Below are 5963 nucleotides of genomic sequence, written 5' to 3'. Positions count from 1 at the left end.
TATTTACTTCAGATATACTTCAGATCAAATCAAATTAATGAAAATTTTTTACATTGTAGCTTTTGACATTTGTTTGTTCGTTATAGGAATTAAGTACATGTTACACCGGCATCTTCATAGTGACCACAATTTGCCTTCCCGTACCCGTTGTGAGTACAATCAAATAGAGAAGCCTCGGTTCCATCACACTTTACGTCATCCAACCAAATTGTTCCCGAGCCTCCAGCAAAATGACGTCCTTGGTGAGCAGTTGAGATTCTAATAAATAAGTTATTAAAATATTCAATATCGTTCTACTGCTAAGTTAGACAACAGTGCGGAAAGACAGCAAATGTTTACCCTGAAAATCCTAAAGTTCTGCAAACGACAGTTGCATCCTTAACGTCCCAGGAATCATCACAAACTGTGCCCCACTCCCCGTTGATAAGTACCTCTACCCGCCCTTCATTTGTTGAAGTCCCATTGACAAGTCGAAATAGCTCTGTCATAGTATATATAAGTACATTTTGTATATATTTGAAAGTGAACACTTCTTTTCCTTCAATCGAGTTTTACTAACGAAACTGCCATTTATGAATTATTATATAATTTATTAAATTGGGGTAAAATGTAGGCGGAATTCGAGAGAAAGTGTGCATGGTTCTTTGATACTTTTCAGTTCGGGAAACAATACACATGCTTTCCTATCTGACATTTTTAAAAAAAGAAGCATGTGCTGCTATTGCATGAAATAGATGGAGATAGTATTCAAAGGCTTAAGGTCTATTCAACCAATACAAATCAGGAGCAAAGCAAACACGGACTTATACATTATCAGGATCAGGTGCCATGGAGGATTGAGCATCCCCTGGCAATGAAAATATTTCATGCCCCTGCATGAAATATATAAATTTGTTAGATCGGCAAGCTTGTTCTCTGTGTTTTCTGAATTTTTTTTTTAGGTCCGTGTTTGCTCTGCTCCTATTTTGTATTGTTTTTGGTTTTGATTTTGAATACTGTTCGTTATCTCCATATCCTTCACTGAAACAAAATGAGCTAAAAAATTCATGAAAATTTGCATAAAATGAGAAAATTTGGAAATTGTCTCATCTTGTGATTTTTCTTTGCCCTTTGTGTATCCCATAACCTAGAATCAATATCAATTGTTTAAGAGGAATGCAACAGGTTTCTAATGATTAATAATTGCATCAGTTTTGAGATACTACAAATTAGGGACCTACAAGTTTCATTCTAAGCACCCTCAAGGGAAATAATGTATAAAGTTATTTTTGCAGTTTAAAGTATAAACTTTTGCAAGTAATTTTGCCCCGTTTTGAATTCGCCCAGTCAATGTTCTATGTAGGAACATATACCGTATTCTTTAAATTCGCCCCCCCGTTTCCCTGTATACAGTATATAGTCGTTGGCGTAATTGAGATCGATTGCGATGCTTAGCATTATGATTGTTCTTTCAAGTGTTAAGAGTTATTACCCGGGGCTTTTTGCTAAAAGCAATTGCCGGCTTATGTCATCCTGTTAAGGGCAGGAAGTCAACCTATAGTGCCATTTTAAAGTTACGTGCAAAAATATAGTTCTTACTTAACCGCTTTTAAAAGATAATAAAAACGCTAAATAAAGCAACAAAAATAAAGCGAAGTTTTATTTATAAACAAACATTAGTAGTTATGACTTACAAAATCAGTCCTAAGTCAAAGAACATAGTTCATTAGCGTAAGGATTTTTGATAATCACTGTTATCGTAGTTCTCTACACATACGAGGTAAAGCAGGAGAGGGAACCAACGACATGTTTGTTTACATTCACCTGCGGTACCAGATTAATTCTGATTCTGACAAAATCGGACCGTGGTTTTGGATTAAAAAACCCCTGTCAGACTTTCATTTATATTGATAGTTTTAAAATAATTTTTTATCAGAATGTAAACGTGATTCATGTAAGAAATTCATTTTACTCTGAAAATGAGCCCGGCTCTCTGTACTTCTGAGATTTACCTCTCTTTACTTATTGATTTTTCGTGTTAGAACTCTTTTGTTTTTTTTTAAAATTGTTGCATATAAGCCCGCCATTTGTTAACGTGGTTGGACGCCATATAGGAATAAACACCAAACCCCCGGATGAAAAATGGCTTTGTTTGTTATGGAACATTAAACAGAATACTGAATGGGTAGGCATTACGCCATTGGCTGAAATCAGGTATTTAATTGTTTTCATTTTAAAGAAAATTAATGACCTTTGAAATAAATGAGGGGATGAGGGAATATTACAGAAACTATAAAAACCGGGGAAGATTTTAGGAGTGGGGGTTGTTTTTTTATGTCGCTGTTTTTTACTGCGAATTTAAAAGTTAAAATAACTGCAATTTTACCTATAAACCAATCCCATTTTTTTTTTCAGTATTTTTTGTTAGGGCTTAGAACAAAGTTTGAAATGATGCAAAAGTTTTTTCTAAATTGTCATAAAAGTACTGAGAGGGCCTAAGGTTTGTATGGAGTTCTATGGGAAAATAATTAGTGGTCTTTTCCCAAAACCCCCCAATTTTTACACTGTAAAGTGATTTGAAAGTCATGAAATGTTATTTTTAGAATTATTTGAAGATTGTACTTTCAAGAAATTTTTACAAAAATTTGAATTAGTTTACTGCGGTAATGGGGTTAGTGGTGTTTTGGGTTATTAAAGGAAAAAGGGGGGGGTAGAGAAATAAATTTAGAAACCCCTTTACAGTTGACATGGTCAAGGAGGAAGGTACTTAAAAAAATGTATTAATTGTCCTTTAATGAATGATTGTATGTATGAAAGATTTATGTATGTATTTTGCATGTACATGTGACTGTGTATTTATTATTTTTTGCTCTATCTGTGTATATTATGGAAGTGTAGGACAGTGACCTGGTGTTCATTTTTTCTTATTTTTTATTTTGCATTTTTGGCATTTTTTAAAAAATTTAAGGTGGCACATAAAAGGAATTTTTGTGATGGACAAGTGAAAGGAGGACATTTTCTGTTTTGTCATCTATGTTTGGTAGTGTATGTGTTCCTCTGGATTCCCCCCCCCCTTTTTCTTGGCTGCAGGGTGATCAATTTGTAGTTTTGTTGTTTCTATGTTGTAGGTACACAAAGGTCTATGTTTTCTTTTTTTTGCTATTTGTAGTTTCATGAATTACTCGCTGCGACTCACTTTCTAATGGTTTCGTTTTTGTTTAGAGTTACTTCCCTTAGACCTGCTGACCAGATAGGTAGAATTTCAACTTGATGATATCTTAACTGTTGTGACCTTTGGCTTCTGATTTTTTTTCATATATTATTGTAATGACCTTGAACTGCATGTTTGACATTTGACCTTTATTATATTTACATGTAATAATATGTAATATTGAAAAACATGTATTCCACCCTTGGCGGATCCATTTTTCATACATTTAGCTATGTAGAAGACATGTAATTAAGGAAATTTTTAGAAAACTTGAAAAATATTGTTGTTTCTTTCATGATTTATGCTTAATTTGACTAATTTTATTGATTTATTTTATTTTAAACACTTTAGAGGAATTTATCTTTCACTTTTTTTTGCCCCCGGGGGTGCTCGGGGTTGTCAGCGGGGGCATTTTCTCTATATAAGGGGGCAATCCCCACCCCCCCCCCTGTATTTTTGGACAGTTTTCTGTACATTGCAGGTAAATTTTTTATTTATTAACTTTCCAGCCTCTTATTGTATAGTACATTTTGGGGTTTGAAGTCAGTTTTTGCTTTTCTTTAATTTTTAAAAGAATTTTTTAAATTTCCTTTTCTTAGCAGGAAATTCAAAAAATAGCTTCTGATTGTAATGTATAAGACTACAGATATTGAACTTTGATTTGTTATCAAAAGGATTGATTTACTCTTGTCTAAATTAATTGTAAACAAAAATAAAAGGGGGGTGCTATTTCTTTTGTTTTTTACTGGGGGGGGAAATTTTTGTAATCTTAAGCAATAGGAGGGATTAGATAAGAATCAATTAGTGTATCAAGCTTTAAAAAATTTATTTGCATAAACATAAAAAAAATTTATATAGTCTTTTTAAAACCTTTGAATTTTGCTTAATTAACTATGATTTTTCCAATTTTGGAGCTTTTTTTTTTCAGGGGAGAATCCACCCTTATGAAATTATTGACTCAATTTTTACTTAATATCACTTTATTAACATCAAAAACCCAAAAAAAATTATTGTACAAATATTTTATTTATTACAGTCACCTATTCCAAATATCATCACCGGCCCCGACGTCATTCACTCCTTTGAACTGTGCTGGTAGCAGTAAGGGGTGTATTTTAGATGGTCACAGTATCCAATACACTGAAGTCACAGGACTCAAATTTCATACATGTTCACAGGTAGGTGTATAGTCTTTGAAATTACCCCAATTGACTAATTCTGGGACAGGTAAGTATTAAGTATAAATGAGACACCAAATCCCGGATGAACACTGGCTTTGTTTGTTATGGAACATTAAACAGAATACTGAATGGGTAGGCATTACGCCATTGGCAAATCAGGTATTTAATTGTTTTCATTTTAAAGTAAAATTAATGACCTTTGAAATAAATGATGGGATGAGGGGAAATTACAGAAACTATGAAATACCGGGAAATTTTAGGAGTGGGGGTTGATTTTTTTTGTCGCGTGTTATTTACTGCGAATCTCTATAAGTTGAAAATAACTGATTTTACCTTAAACCCAATGGGGCCATATATTTTTTTCAGTATTTTTTGTTGGGGTTTGAACAAAGTTTGAAATGATGCTAAAGATTTTTCTGAAATTGTCATAGTAAAATAGAGAGGGCCTAAGGTTTGTATGGAGTTTATGGGAAAATAATTTTGGTTTCCAAGTTTCTTTTACAAATTTACCATAATTTAGGCCAATCACAGAGTATGTATTTATTTGTAAATTATTTGTAATTATTCTGTAAGATGATTATCTCTATATGTTTATATACCTTTTTTTGAGGTTTAAAGCAGTTTTATGTATATTTATTGAAGCTTTCATACTGGAAACTTGTGTCTGTTGATAATGAAATATAGCCTTGTTTTAATTTGTACAACTTTCTACGAATTTTTTGCTAAACATATATTGATAATGTTACAAGTTATCTCGGAGATATTTTCATGGTTTTGACCTAATATCTGTGGTTTAATACTTCTAAATGTCAGCTGCAAAATTTTATTTCTATGGAAGCTATTTGTGTCATAAGTCCTTTTTATATTGTCGCTATTATCCATAGTAATTTTGTTCAACTATATGAAAAAAGTTTAATATAATGTAATTTATTTTGTATGAAAATTTAAGTGTTTCATTTATCTTTGTTTATATTTCAGTCTTTTACCACACACTCTTGTACATAACACATTGATGCAACTGAACCAAGCTGTTGTTTAATCTGTCAGTGCATTGGTTAACTACTAGTATCTCTCTGGAGACCAGGGGTATACGACAGAACAATGATATTCTTCATTTTTCAACCATTAACAAGACAAAAAATATTTTCTCTTTGCACTTACTTCTTAAATTACTGTTGTACATGTAAAACTTTTTTTTCCATAAATAGCCTTTATAGAGGAATCTGGAAAAGTATATATTGTTCTATACTTACTTTTCACTTCAGTATTACATTCCACTTCTACAGCACCAGTATTACTGAGTCCCTAGGCCAATGGTTCCAAATTTACATCCAGTAATGTTCTTTCCGTCCATACACTTAAAACCTTTTACATACAGTTCACCAAAAGTGTTCCCCCTTGCATTTTCAATCCTACATAACTGCAATATAAGAATTGTCCTTTTTTGAAAAACTAATAATATTTCATATATTTTTCACTAGATAATATTAAAAATATATTTCGAAATAAATTAATAACCATTACATAAAAAATGAAAAACGGAACTAAATAACTAATGAACAATGAAGAAAACACCAAAAAAAATTTCCCAA

General features: G+C 32.1%; 1 long non-coding RNA gene across 1 annotated transcript; it reads right to left on the bottom strand.

Moving 5' to 3' along the window:
• Nucleotides 1-68: 68 nt before the first annotated feature.
• LOC134240612 (uncharacterized) lies at nt 69-5670 on the bottom strand. Its single transcript, XR_009986479.1, has 3 exons — nt 5625-5670; nt 340-481; nt 69-258 (listed from the first exon to the last, which is right to left on the bottom strand). It is a non-coding gene; the product is annotated as an uncharacterized LOC134240612 (long non-coding RNA).
• Between the last annotated feature and the right edge of the window lie 293 nt (nt 5671-5963).

Source organism: Saccostrea cucullata, unplaced genomic scaffold (genome assembly GCF_032062105.1).
Source record: "Saccostrea cucullata isolate Sc308-1 unplaced genomic scaffold, CSIRO_AGI_Scuc_v1 ctg21974, whole genome shotgun sequence".
Lineage (NCBI taxonomy): Eukaryota > Metazoa > Mollusca > Bivalvia > Ostreida > Ostreidae > Saccostrea > Saccostrea cuccullata.
The sequence above is the reverse complement of the archived record's forward strand: the minus strand, read 5'-3'. Positions and strand labels throughout refer to the sequence as shown.